We start from the raw sequence: 15,068 nt of genomic DNA on the forward strand, positions 1-15,068 counted from the left end.
AGCTGGAGAAAAAATTTTACGTAACAAAATCATCTGAAATATTAAGTGAGCTTAACACTGCCAGGACATCCTTGCATACTTTGATAATGCGAAAGGCTGAAAGAGATGTCCTTCTTGCCAGACAACGGCCTTTTGAATCAGCTAATAAGCCTAACCACTTTCTGGCTCATCTTGCAAGGAATACTCCATCAAGTTCTTTTATCACAGCTATTGTGGATGTGAATGGTGAAAGGCATGTAGAAAACCGTCAAATTAATGAGTGTTTTAGAGAATTCTATACAAATTTATACCAGTCTGAGATGGACATAACAAGGCTTAACTCGGGCTTTTTGCTAAACGACTTAGCATTCCCTCAGCTCTCTGAAGATCAGGTTAGCACATGACAGATGTTCAAAGTTAGTGTGGAATTCTACAACATACTAATTAGAGATTTGAAACTTACCAGTTTGTGATATCATCATCATGCTATAATAATCCTTTATCTATGTCTGTATGTTTGTTCCAGATGACACGTCAATCTTTCACCTTTTATTGTTTTGGTTTTTTTTCACTTGCGAAATACGGGACAGACTTGACTGGGGAAAAGAAAGAGGGAAAGAAAAACAGAGGGGAAGAGGGACGGGGATAAGGGGCAAAAAACAAATAAGCAGACAAAAAATACAAATATCAATTACCTGGATCACCTGTTGAGAAAGAAAAAAGAGAAAACAAGCAGAAGAAAAAAATAGCAACATAATAAACAACATCACGATTATCTATGTGAATATAACAGTAAATACTAAATATTAAACATTATTGTGCAGCACGTAAGATCGACAGCACAGTGTGCTTTGAGGTAGGAGCCAAAAAGGGTGTAGTTTGTGTGTGTGAGCACCCGTGTGTACACCTGTGAGCATGGATGCGCTTGTTTTTAAAAGGTTCCTTCATGTAATGATCTGCTAGAGGGTGTGGGGGGCCACAGCCCCGTCCTCCAGGGCATGAAGCAGGTATGGGGGAGATCAAAACTCTATCCCAGAAAGAGCTGAGGACAGTGCCAGATGAAAGGTCACTCAGCAGCCGCGGAGCAGAAGCCAGGGGGGTTGCAGTGACGTGCCCGTGAGCTCCGCCGGCAGCCAGCTGTGCCAGAGTGAACGAGCCCCAGGCCGAGAGGCTGAGGGCACCCCACCCCCGAAGTGGCCCGAGCGAGCCCCAGGCTCCAGGCCCCAACAAGCAGCCACCAGGAGTGAGCCAGTGCGTACCTGGACATCCATCCCCGGACACAAAGAACCACCAACGCACCGATGTGCGTTGGTGGAATGGGGCAGAGAAGAGAATGGGGGTGTGTGAAGACTCCAAACCTCTCTCCGCCTGCTCATATGTAGTGTTGATACATGTGTGTTCTAAGGTGCATTTAAAACCAGTTGCACAGTTGTTGATATCAAACAAAGAAGAACACAAATTATTTGCTTCATTCTAAGGTTTTTTTATGGTACAGATATATTTATTTCACAAATTCCAACTGGGCGATGGCTGTTTCTCAACTGGCGCTAGACTTCAGTGTACCATCAGAAGAGCTGGAGATTGCGGGTTCCAATATACTCTACATTGACTGATGCCCCCAGAACTCCAAACCAATGGAAAGGGATATATGACTAAGTAACTTGTAAATGGTGAAAACATAATACCAACAACAAGTTGCTAAATGGTCGGACTATAGGCTTTATAAATATATATACATATCAGCATATACACACAGGAGGAAGTGATTGAAAAACATGAATTAGGCTAAACTCATTGGGGTGGGGGAAAGCAATAACACTCTATTTGAGCACTCAGTTATTCCTTATTACAAACTTCATTCACACACACACACGCCAACAGGAAGCCTCCTCAACCTAAACATGGCAGACTTTAACCTAAAAGTGCAGCCTGGTCCCAGTGTAAGGACCTCCAGGACCTCCACAGCAGCCAGCAGTTGGCACTCACATTAAAATAAATAAATAATACATTTAAAAAATGTAGAGTCTAGAAGAGAAAGTGTTTTATCGTCTCTCCCTGAAAAAAGGTTTTCACCCCAATGACACCTTTACATAGATATACAAAGGACAACAATAATAAATGTTATCAGCAGCAGCAGCATGATTATTATTATTAGTGTTATTATTATATATCTGGTCCCAATAAAAGTCCTGCTACTGATGATGTACTTAGAACCAAAGAAAGGCCTCAAAAATGCAAAAGGATGTTGCTGCTGTAAACCACTTCCTACTAAACTGTCATGCATGAATTGCAACTTCACTATTATAATCTGATCTTATAGGAAGTGGAATATAGAAATAATGAATACCATTTTACACAGGAACATCAGAGAATAGCTGTGACTTTAATTATTGATGTTCTGTTATTGATAGAATTTTACACGCTACATGTTTAGTTTAAGTTGTGTGTCGTGTGCAGTGTTGGGGAGTAACGGAATACATGTACCGCTGTTACGTATTTAAAATGCAAAATATGAGTAACTGTATTCCGTTACAGTTACCGTTTAAAAAGGTGGTATTTAGAATACAGTTACTTTGTTGAAATAAATGGATTACACGGCGGTACTTCCCTGTTTCATATTGTGGCGGGTCAGGACTGTTTGGGTTTTGTTTGACAGCTACGTTCTGTTGTTCCAGGCGGCAGCGTTACGGTTGCCATGGTTACATGGTGACGCTCTCTTTGAGACTGTGTTTCCTGGGTGATAGAGCGCCTTTTTTTTTTTGTTGTTGTTGTTGTTGTTGTGCTAAGCTAAAAGGTAGAATGCTACAGGCATAGCCCTAAAGAATGTAGCCTCATGGACAGTGTAGTCCGTGCTGCAGGGAGAATGGACTGCCATACTCGTTATGTGTCTGTGAGCACGAGGAGGGAGAAAAAGGAGAGTGGAAAAGTATGAGTTATCATTGAGCAGAAACGGGAGCTGGAAGCATGTAAATATAATAATAACACTGCAGCCAAGAAGAGTGCCTGACGAGCCCAGTTGTAAGTAAGCTATTAAGACTCGACTGTACACCGTGTTCGTGTTTTCCTCCGAAACAATAAGTTCCGTTGCAGCAGCCTTTCAACACCTCTCTCTGTCTCTGCTAGCAAAGTTGACCCAGACAATAAAGTAAAGCTATGTTTCAGCTATGAGCCCCACACGGAACCCGATGTATTAGCCAGAGGTCCCTTTACTGCGGTTCGGAGCCGCGGACCTTCAGTAATAGTAATAAATCACATTCATGTAGTTGTAAACAGCATGATATTATATTAAATAATCCAAAGTATTCAGAATACGTTACTCTCATTGAGTAACGTAACGGAATACGTTACAAAATACATTTTGGGGCATGTATTCTGTATTCTGTAATCTGTAGTGGAATACATTTTAAAAGTAACCTTCCCAACACTGGTCGTGTGTGACACCAGTTTCAAAGCCTGCGGTTAGTCTTAACCGCACTGTTTATTGCACCGGGTTTGTTTGTGCGTCGCAGATGTTTAAGCAAATGTATTTACTTCTGGGCCACTAAACATGTCCAAATATGAATTCTGTTTTGGCTCGATATTTTACACGCTATATCCGTATCAGAATAACGCAAGTCGTGTTGTTTTCGAACTTTCTTTTTGTTCATATTCTGCGCATCTGTTTCCCACCTAACCGCTGCACTGGAGCCAAAACTCAAGAAGCCTCATGGACTCAAGCATCTGCATGTGTCTTTTCTTCCCTGAAAACCTCGAAGCCAAAGTTCACTTCAGCGTTTAGATTCAGGATGCAACAGTGTACACTTCCTCATTTACGCTGCTCGCAAGTGAACATTTTGGAAAGATCGGAAAGTTTTAGAAAACCAAACTTTTATGATGCGCAAAGAACCCAAAACGTTTTACTCTCATGCGTATAACCAAGCCGACCAGCGAGGTCTAAAACTCGCCTGTTTGTGTTTGCTGTGTTCACCTGGCCTTGCATAACGGACTAATGCAACAGCCATGAGAGCGCAGAGGAGTATTCTTGAGTCATGAGTAAATGAGTCGTATCTGTTTCCCTCAGCGTTAACATCCGATTTAACTAGTGGTGTGCGATACTGCATATTTTGGTATAGATCCGATACCAAGTAAATTCGGGCCAGTATCGCCGATAGCAATACCAATACGATACTTTTCAATAAATAAGGTGGATATCTCATTGAATTGCAAAATCGCAATTAATTTTCATGACCTTAAGTGTTTTTTGTGATGTTTCCTTTAATATTATTAATTAGTTAAAACCCAGGACATAATTAGGAGAAATAATTTATTTATAATTTTAAAAAAAAGTTTTATTATTGTGGTGGCTCGTGGTCTGCGATGCTGCTGCAGGTGAGATGGACTCACCTTCACTGCATCTACAATCATGCCTCACCGGCTTAAAACCTGTGCGCTGCTTGTACTGTTGTTGTTTTTGGTGTTGATGTGTACAGCTGGCAGCAGGAGGGCTGCAGCCGTTGAATGTAGGCTACTGTTACAGCAACCGGGTGTACCTGCGATCACTGTACCTGCCAAGCTTGGACCTGCCAAGCTGGAGATTGAGGTCGAGGTGCGCGAGGTGCGCTGGGGTCCTTCCTGAGGGCAGCATGCTGTCTGCTTCGGCACGCAGGCTGCATGGTCCTGCGTGCTGTCCGTCTACCCAGCTGCCTCTGAGCCCTGGCTCACTTCCACTCCTGCTGCGCCACCGCTGCTTGCCATATGGGTGGCTATCAGGCCAGCTTCCGGGCTTCCGCTGGAGGCGCGGGCGACCGCCAGAGTGGACACTTCCCCGTCGCTGGGCCGGGGAATGGGCGCCGATGATCCGGGCCGATTCCCTCGCCTGCTCGCGGGGTGGGGTGAAGCGGGCGATGGGGGTATGTGGCAGGGCGTGTTCTGTGATGCCGCAGCAGGTTTGGTGGTGGTGATGTGTACGGCTGCCAGCGGAAGAGCTGAAGCCGTTGATGTACTGTTACAGCAACCGTGTGATTATTGTAAGAATAAATTATGCGGCGAAGGATGAAAATGCCATCGGGTCTGCAAAGTCAGTAAAGTGTGCCTGCTTTGCCATGTTTAATCTGTTGTTAATCTAACAACAGATTAAACATGGCATTTAATCTGTTGTTAGACTCAATTGGTTTCTCTCAAAATATAAAAGAACCCACCCACCACTTTAATCACACTCTAGATCTTGTTTTAACATATGGCATAGAAACTGAACATTTAACAGTGTTTCCTGAAAACCCTCTCCTGTCTGATCATTTCTTGATAACATTTACATTTACAATAATTGATTATGCAGCAGTGGAGAGTGGACTTTATCACAGTAGATGTCTTTCTGAAAGCGCTGTAACTAAGTTTAAGAATATAATCCAGCCACTGTTATCATCGTCAATGCCCTGTACCAACACAGAGCAGAGCAGCTATCTGAACGCTACCCCAACAGAGGTCGATTATCTTGTTAATAATTTCACCTCCTCACTACGTACGACTCTGGATACTGTAGCTCCAGTGAAAACTAAGGTCTCTAATCAGAAGTACCTGACTCCGTGGTATAATTCTCAAACACGTACCCTAAAGCAGATGACTCGTAATCTGGAGAGGAAATGGCGTGTCACAAATTTAGAGGATCATCATTTAGCCTGGAGAAATAGTTTGTTGCTTTATAAGAAAGCCCTCCGCAAAGCCAGAACAGCTTACTACTCATCACTGATTGAAGAAAATAAGAACAACCCCAGGTTTCTCTTCAGCACTGTAGCCAGGCTGACAAAAAGTCAGAGCTCTTTTGAGCCAACCATCCCTTTAACGTTAACTAGTGATGACTTCATGAACTTCTTCACAAATAAAATTTTTATCATTAGAGAAAAAATTACCAATAATCATCCCACAGATGTAATATTATCTACAGCTACTCTTAGTACCATTGATGTTAAGTTAGACTCTTTTTCTCCAATTGATCTTTCTGAGTTAACTTCAATAATTTTTTCCTCCAAACCATCAACGTGTCTTTTAGACCCCATTCCTACAAAACTGCTCAAAGAAGTCTTGCCATTGATTAATTCTTCGATCTTATATATGATCAACCTATCTCTAATAATCGGCTATGTCCCACAGGCCTTCAAGGTGGCTGCAGTTAAACCTTTACTCAAAAAGCCATCTCTAGACCCAGCAGTCTTAGCTAATTATAGGCCAATCTCCAAACTTCCTTTCATATCAAAAATCCTTGAAAGAGTAGTTGTCAAACAGCTAACAGATCATCTGCAGAGGAATGGCTTTTTTGAAGAGTTTCAGTCAGGTTTCAGAGTTCATCACAGCACAGAAACAGCTTTAGTGAAGGTTACAAATGATCTTCTTATGGCCTCTGACAGTGGACTCATCTCTGTGCTTGTCCTTCTTGACCTTAGTGCAGCATTCGATACTGTTGACCATAATATCCTATTAGAGCGATTAGAACATGCTGTAGGTATTACAGGTATTGCACTGCAGTGGTTTGTATCATATCTATCTAATAGACTCCAATTTGTGCATGTAAATGGAGAGTCCTCTTCACACACTGAGGTTAATTATGGAGTTCCACAGGGTTCAGTGCTAGGACCAATTCTGTTTACATTATACATGCTTCCCCTAGGCAGCATCATTAGAAGACATAGCATACATTTTCACTGCTATGCAGATGACACCCAGCTCTATCTGTCCATGAAGCCAGATAACACACACCAATTAGTTAAACTGCAGGAATGTCTTAAAGACATAAAGTCTTGGATGGCCACTAACTTTTTGCTTCTTAACTCAGATAAAACTGAGGTCATTGTACTCGGCGCTGAAAAGCTTAGAAATATGGTATCTAACCAGATTCTTACTCTGGATGGCATTACCTTGGCCTCCAGTAACACTGTGAGGAACCTCGGAGTCATTTTTGACCAGGATATGTCCTTCAACGCACATATTAAACAAATATGTAAGACGGCGTTCTTCCATTTGCGCAACATCTCTAAAATTAAAAATATCCTGTCTCAGAGTGACGCTGAAAAACTAGTTCATGCATTTATTACTACCAGGCTGGACTACTGCAATTCATTATTATCAGGATGTCCAAAAAACTCACTGAAAAGCCTTCAGCTAATCCAAAATGCTGCAGCAAGAGTACTGACAGGGACTAGAAAGAGAGAGCATATTTCTCCTGTTTTGGCTTCCCTTCATTGGCTTCCTGTTAAATCCAGAATTGAATTCAAAATGCTGCTCCTCACATACAAGGTCTTAAATAATCAGGCCCCATCTTATCTTAATGACCTTGTAGTACCATATCACCCTATTAGAGCACTTCGCTGTCGCTCTGCAGGCCTACTTGTTGTTCCTAGAGTATTTAAAAGTAGAATGGGAGGGAGAGCCTTCAGTTTTCAGGCCCCTCTTCTGTGGAACCAGCTTCCAGTTTGGATTCGGGAGACAGACACTATCTCTACTTTTAAGATTAGGCTTCAAACTTTCCTTTTTGCTAAAGCATATAGTTAGGGCTAGACCAGGTGACCCTGAATCCTCCCTTAGTTATGCTGCAATAGATGTAGGCTGCCGGGGGATTCCCATGATGCATTGAGTTTTTCCTTTCCAGTCACCTTTCTCGCTCACTATGTGTTAACAGACCTCTCTGTATTGAATCTTATCTGTTATTAACCTCTGTCTCTCTTCCACAGCATGTCTTTTATCCTGTCTTCCTTCTCTCACCCCAACCGGTCGCAGCAGATGGCCGCCCCTCCCTGAGCCTGGTTCTGCCGGAGGTTTCTTCCTGTTAAAAGGGAGTTTTTCCTTCCCACTGTCGCCAAAGTGCTTGCTCATAGGGGGTCATATGATTGTTGGGTTTTTCTCTGTATCTATGAAGCGCCTTGAGGCGACTTTTGTTGTGATTTGGCGCTATATAAATAAAATTGAATTGAATTGAATTGTAGTTTCTTATCAGTTTGTTTCGCCGTTTCCCTCCAGCAATAAAAGCTATGTTTTGAGTTCATTCCCGCCTCTGTGAGCTTGCGTTTGGGTCCACTTCCTGCCTGCCACACAGCCAAATCATGACAAAAACAAAACTAGAATTAAATGAAATTATTAATAAAAAAAACACAATTCCTAGTACAAAGACTTCGCTTGCAGAATTTTGAACACAGTAACAAATCAGGTCGATTTCTAGCTAACCAGTTAAAAATAAATAAAGAAAAAACAACTATATTCAATTCAATTCAATTCAATTTTATTTATATAGCGCCAAATCACAAGAAAAGTCGCCTCGAGGCAATTCATAGATACAGAGAAAAACCCAACAATCATATGACCCCCTATGAGCAAGCACTTTGGCGACAGTGGGAAGGAAAAACTCCCTTTTAACAGGAAGAAACCTCCAGCAGAACCAGGCTCAGGGAGGGGCGGCCATCTGCTGCGACCGGTTGGGGTGAGAGAAGGAAGACAGGATAAAGACATGCTGTGGAAGAGAGACAGAGGTTAATAACAGATATGATTCAATGCAGAGAGGTCTATCAACACATAGTGAGTGAGAAAGGTGACTGGAAAGGAAAAACTCAATGCATCATGGGTAGGGATGGGTACCGGTATCCGGTGCCATGATGGCACCGGTTCTGACATAAACGGTAGTAACCAGACCGAAAAGCAGCGCACATTTCGGTGCTTCATTTCGGTGCTTTTTTTTCCTGAGCTGTGATACACTTTGAATTCTAGCCAATCATTTTACGTTTCCGAGGATAGTAGGCGGGTCCAGGTACGTACGTACTTTTAGAGCAGAGCTACAGATTAAAAATGCCCAAGACAAAGCGGTCAAAAGTCTGGCTGTACTTCACAGCAAAATATGCAAACTCACCAGCCTGCAACAAGTGCTTTAAGGTGATACTGTGATACTGTCAAAGGAGGTAACACCTCAAATCCGATGAAACACCTGGCGACACATAGCGTTTGTTTTTTTAAAGCAGAAAAATGCGCCGTATTTGATAGCTTGCTGCGAGACCTCACACCGAGCGCATCTACTGCGGGTGTGGTGGTGACGGATGATGATGGCAGCAGCAGCCGTTCTTCTCTGCGTGAGTAGCTTCATGTTGTTCGTGTGCAATTTACGTTGAGTAGGCTAACCACGTTATTACATTAATGCATGTAAGGTGAACTAGCAAACACTGTCGTAGTTACATGCAACTGTCTTCTTGTTTGATGGCAGATACTCCCTTCACCCTGGCCAAAAAGGCTAAAATGACCAAAGAAAAAGTGGAAAACTGTTAAACATGAGAGGTTTTTGGACAAAGTTTGTTTTTTCCATTGTTTAAGCACTGCTTCCAGCCAAGAGTGATATCATATATGCCCTATAGCTGCAGAAAAGGCTAACATTGTTATCTTTTTACAATAAAAACAGCTGAACTTGAGAGGTTTTTGGACCAATTTTGTGTTCTCCATTCTTTAAGCACCGGTTTGAGCACCGTTTAAGCACCGGCACCGTTTCAAAAGTACCAGTTTGGCACCGGTATCGGATAAAACCTAAACGATACCCATCCCTAATCATGGGAATCCCCCGGCAGCCTACATCTATTGCAGCATAACTATGGGAGGATTCAGGGTCACCTGGTCCAGCCCTAACTATATGCTTTAGCAAAAAGGAAAGTTTGAAGCCTAATCTTAAAAGTAGAGATAGTGTCTGTCTCCCGAATCCAAACTGGAAGCTGGTTCCACAGAAGAGGGGCCTGAAAACTGAAGGCTCTCCCTCCCATTCTACTTTTAAATACTCTAGGAACAACAAGTAGGCCTGCAGAGCGAGAGCGAAGTGCTCTAATAGGGTGATATGGTACTACAAGGTCATTAAGATAAGATGGGGCCTGATTATTTAAGACCTTGTATGTGAGGAGCAGCATTTTGAATTCAATTCTGGATTTAACAGGAAGCCAATGAAGGGAAGCCAAAACAGGAGAAATATGCTCTCTCTTTCTAGTCCCTGTCAGTACTCTTGCTGCAGCATTTTGGATTAACTGAAGGCTTTTCAGTGAGTTTTTTGGACATCCTGATAATAATGAATTGCAGTAGTCCAGCCTGGAGGTAATAAATGCATGAACTAGTTTTTCAGCGTCACTCTGAGACAGGATATTTCTAATTTTAGAGATGTTGCGCAAATGGAAGAACGCCGTCTTACATATTTGTTTAATATGTGCATTGAAGGACATATCCTGGTCAAAAATGACTCCAAGGTTCCTCACAGTGTTACTGGAGGCCAAGGTAATGCCATCCAGAGTAAGAATCTGGTTAGATACCATATTTCTAAGCTTTTCAGCGCCGAGTACAATGACCTCAGTTTTATCTGAGTTAAGAAGCAGAAAGTTAGTGGCCATCCAAGTCTTTATGTCTTTAAGACATTCCTGCAGTTTAACTAATTGGTGTGTGTTATCTGGCTTCATGGATTGATAGAGCTGGGTGTCATCTGCATAGCAGTGAAAATGTATGCTATGTCTTCTAATGATGCTGCCTAGGGGAAGTGTCACGGCTGGGGCGGCAGTCGTGTGGAGGTGAGGAAGGAGGATCCAAAAGCAGACAGTGGCGGAGGTGCAAGTGGGTTTTATTTACAGTGCACAAATAACCAAGGTGTGGGCAGAACTGAACATAAACCTAAACTGGAAAAGCTAATACAAAAGGAGGACATGGAGCGAGGGGCAGAGAGACGCAGAGCAGATACACAAATGAACACAGACGACGCGACGAGAAACACAGGCAGACACCAACTATAAATACACACACCAGGTAATCAGGAAATGGCACACAGGAGGGCAACACAGCTGGGAGGAATCAGGGCTGACGGGACAGGGGAAATGTAAACTGAACATACTCACATCAGACAGAGACCTTCACAATAAAACAGGAAACTCAGACACGAGGAACCAAACAAGACACAGAACTAAACAGACAGCTTCACAAACAGGCGGGGTGACACGATAGACAGACAGAGACACAGACGCAGACTCAAAGGCAGACCGAATATAACACATAGAACTCAAACAGTAATAATCAACAACATCATAATAAACTAGAAAATGATAATAAACTGAAAGCGCTGGGTCACCGACCCCGGACCATGACAGGAAGCATGTATAATGTAAACAGAATTGGTCCTAGCACTGAACCCTGTGGAACGCAACGATAGGTTCCACTATCAGCAAAGAAAGAATGAATGCATGAATGAATGAGTGAAAGGAAAAAAAAGCTGACAAGACTTTACTGATGTAACACTACTGTGTGAAGTTAACCCCCACCTGACAAAGGTGCAGATGAATCTATGCGTGTTTCTTTTTACAGGAGCAGAAGGATGACAGCAACATTCGAGGTTGCGTGATGATTTAACCTTTTAAATGCCACTTTCTGTGTCTGTGCATCTACCAGGGGTGTTATTCACTACCTTGTGTTGCTCACAGAGGAAACTGTGACAAAGTGTGTATACACCTGCGCAGCGCTAACATTTGCATTTTCTTTTCTACAGCATTACAGTTCTTCATGTGACTTGATGATGCGATTTATACCAGGACAACTGGTTGATGTTTTTTCCTACTACAGGATTTCTGGGTTTATGTGTGAATAAAACTGTGTTTATAGGTTATGAGTTGGTGATGCTGTTGCACTGTGTTGTTGGGAAAATGTGAAGGTTATTTTGACAATGTGAATAACATGTGAGACATTTCTTGTGTGAAACCAGTGTCATTTCTTTTCACAGTTGCGGATGTGTGAAGTGAAGTGTGAAGTTTGATTTCACTTCCAGATTTTGTTTTCCAGGCCATGATGGTGTGTATGCAGGCTCCAGGCAGAGCCAGGTCTTCAGCAAATTTAATATGCAAAACACACTAACATCTTTTATTGCAGGGTTACGGAGCTACTCCGGCGGAGATGCCCTGATGTTGCCTGGGACATGATCTAGCTAACCTTTTTCTTTAAGACAGGAATCTAGGTTTGATGAGTTGACTCATGGGAGTGTCCATGCGTCAAGAGGAGGGGTCCAGGATTAACATGAAACAATGTTTTTTATGATTGTTGCAGTGATTTGTGTGATTAACAGTTTATTTATGGGTATTAAACGTATGCAAGTGGTGCATCCATGTTCAGATGAGGCTTTGATGGCCTATAAGTGAAGTTCACTGAACTAAAGAATGTGGTTTGATGATTGTTGACATGCTCTCCAAATAGAAGTTTTTCCTCCTAGCAAGGAAATACAGGTGCAGCAGTAATCTCCTGAGAAATCTTCAGAGGCCCATTCCAGGCATAGCTGACAGTCCAGGCCAAGCGAAGGAACGGCATTTGTCCGGTTCTCTCCCGTGCACGAGAAACATGCAGAACTTTGCCTACTTCGTGTCTTGCTTGCTGTGTAATTATATTGTCTTCAACGTTCCAGCGAATAGGTTTAAGCTACAAACCTATCAATCCCTTATAAATGTAGACCTCAAAATAATCTGCAAAGCTCTCTCAAAGAGATTAGAGAAAATAACCCCCCTCTTCATCCTGACCAAACTGGTTTCATAAAAGGTAGGCACTCATCAACAAACGCACGTAGGTTACTTAATTTAATAGACTACGCATAAAGTAAAAACATTGAAACCACAATATTATCTCTAGATGCAGAAAAAGCGTTTGAGTTAACTGGAAATTTTTATTTGTAACTTACACAAATTTGGTTTTGGAAACTCTTTCATAAACTGGCTAAGAATATTATATAATTCACCAACAGCTTGTGTCAGAACAAATGACCAGACATCCTCCAGCTTCTGTCATCACCAGACAGGGATGCCCAGGATGCTCAGACTTAACTAAATTAAACCACATCCCACTTCTAAAGAAAGTAGAAGGCGATCTGACTAGATGGAAATCTCTATCCATATCACTCATGGGAAGGGTCGCCACTATAAAAATGATGATCTTGCCAAAAATAAATTTTTATTTTTAATGATCCCGAACAAACCATCACAAGATTGGTTCAGATCTGTGGATCTGTATATTTCTAAATTCCTTTGGAAAGATAAACCCCCGCGTATCAGCTTAAAAACGCTTCACAGAACCAAGGATAAAGGAGGATTAGATCTGCCTAATTTTTAACAATATTTCTTAGCCAACAGGCTTCAGTACATCTCAGGATGGTTAAAACGTACCTTCTTAGATGAGCCCTGGCTAGATGTTGAACAGGCACTATGCAGTAATCTAGAGATTTCAGACCTACCATTTATCAGCTCAAACATCAAAAGACATGAATGCTTTAAAAGCATCAACATCAGCTCTTCTCTGACAGCATGGTGGGAGTTTCTAAAAATAACGGAGTCTTCATTAATCCCATGCAGACGTACACCTATCTGGAATAACCCTGACATATTACAAAACAATAATATGATTAATTTTCCAGAATGGAGTTGTAAAGGAATTAAATACTTAGAACATATATTAGAAGGAACAGACTTTATTCCATTTGAGAGACTAGTTATACAATATGGGATCAACAAATTAAATCCATAGTAAAAAAGAAATTTAACCTCAGTCAAGTTGAATTGCAAACACCAACAAGCACGGTACATTTTCTTACTCTTAAATCCCCTAAATTATTGTTTAAAATATACAGAACACTTTCTAAAATAGATGAATCAATATCCCTTCCTATTGCAAAGTGGGAAGCAGATTTGTCAGTCAGCTTAGACCAAAACGTCTGGTCTCAGATATGCTTAAAAACCTTTAAATTGATTAGAAATCCCAGTCTGCAATTAATACAATACAAAATACTACATAGAGTGCACTATACAGGTCATCGGATGTTCCAGATGGGCTTTACATCTTCCAACAACTGCTCACACTGTCAAGGCAATACACCAGACAATTACATCCACGCTCTTTGGTTCTGTCCACCAGTGCAGAAGTTTTGGCGCGGGATATGTGAAGACTTATCAAAGTGTCTGAAATGTAAAATTCCACCCTCCCCTTTAGTGTGCTTGTTGGGCAAATTGGATGATGTCACTACAGAAACTAATACAGTCCACATGATTTTTACTGCCCTATGCATTGCCAAGAAAACAGTCCTCATGAACTGGAAAAATAAAAAATAATCTCAACTCTAGCCAATATAGAAACCATCTAATAGATCACATTAGACTTGAGACAGCCTCTGCCACCACATTAGATCAATCCCTCTGGGCTCCTTTGATCGGCTCCATCACCTAGCAGGGGTGGGTGGTCGTGGTTTGGTCCTGCCTTCGCCATTGTGGTTGATGTGGAGGTAGGGACAGGCTTAGGGCGTCTGGAGAATCCCTAGGGACGTTATCCCTGGAGGGATTAACCCAGGAGTTGTGGTCATAACCTGGTTAGTGGCTCTGGTTGCTCTTAGTGGGTGTTCTCCTTGTGGCTGCATGCAGCAGGGCTGGGGGAGGGTCTGTGCTGGCGGACATAGGTTACTGGCCTGGTAGCCTGGCTGCCCCTGAGTGGATCCGGGGCAGGCGTGGGGGCTTGGGGTTCGGGGGTGGTTTGCCTCCATGCTAGGGCTCTGGCTGGGCCTTGGGGGCTTAGGTCCTTGTTGGTGTGTCACCAAGGTTGTGGGCGGGTGGGTGCACGGGGGCTCAGCCCTGGTGCAGGGGACCTCTGGCGCATTGGCCTAACTAGGGGGCTCTTCAACCAACAGGGAGTTTTTTCCATCCTTGCAGGAGTCCACTCTGCAGGTGGGGGAGAGCATAGGAGAGGTGGAGAATAAACTTAACCTGGGTGTCTACTGTCTTGTGCAGTCTGGGAGATGATTTAATGTTAGGGTGGGTACAGTTTCCTCTGCGGTGGGGTCGGGTGGGCTGCCCCGGGTCCTGTGGGGCTGGGCGGTCCTGCTGCCGTAGGCCCCGACCTGGATGGGGCTGGGCTTCCTTGCCTTGGTGGGTGCCGAAGGACGGGGTCAGCGGGGGAGCTGGCCCCAGGGAGGGCATCTTGCGCCTCCCTTCTTTTCCTCCCCATCCCTGGCTGCCTCCCTCTTCCCGCTCCAACACACCCACCCACACAAGTAGGGCCTTGGGGTGCGGGTGTGTCACCAGGGTGCAGGGGAGGCATTCCCCCCC

The sequence above is a fragment of the Neolamprologus multifasciatus genome, chromosome 14 (genome assembly GCF_963576455.1).
Source record: "Neolamprologus multifasciatus chromosome 14, fNeoMul1.2, whole genome shotgun sequence".
NCBI lineage: Eukaryota > Metazoa > Chordata > Actinopteri > Cichliformes > Cichlidae > Neolamprologus > Neolamprologus multifasciatus.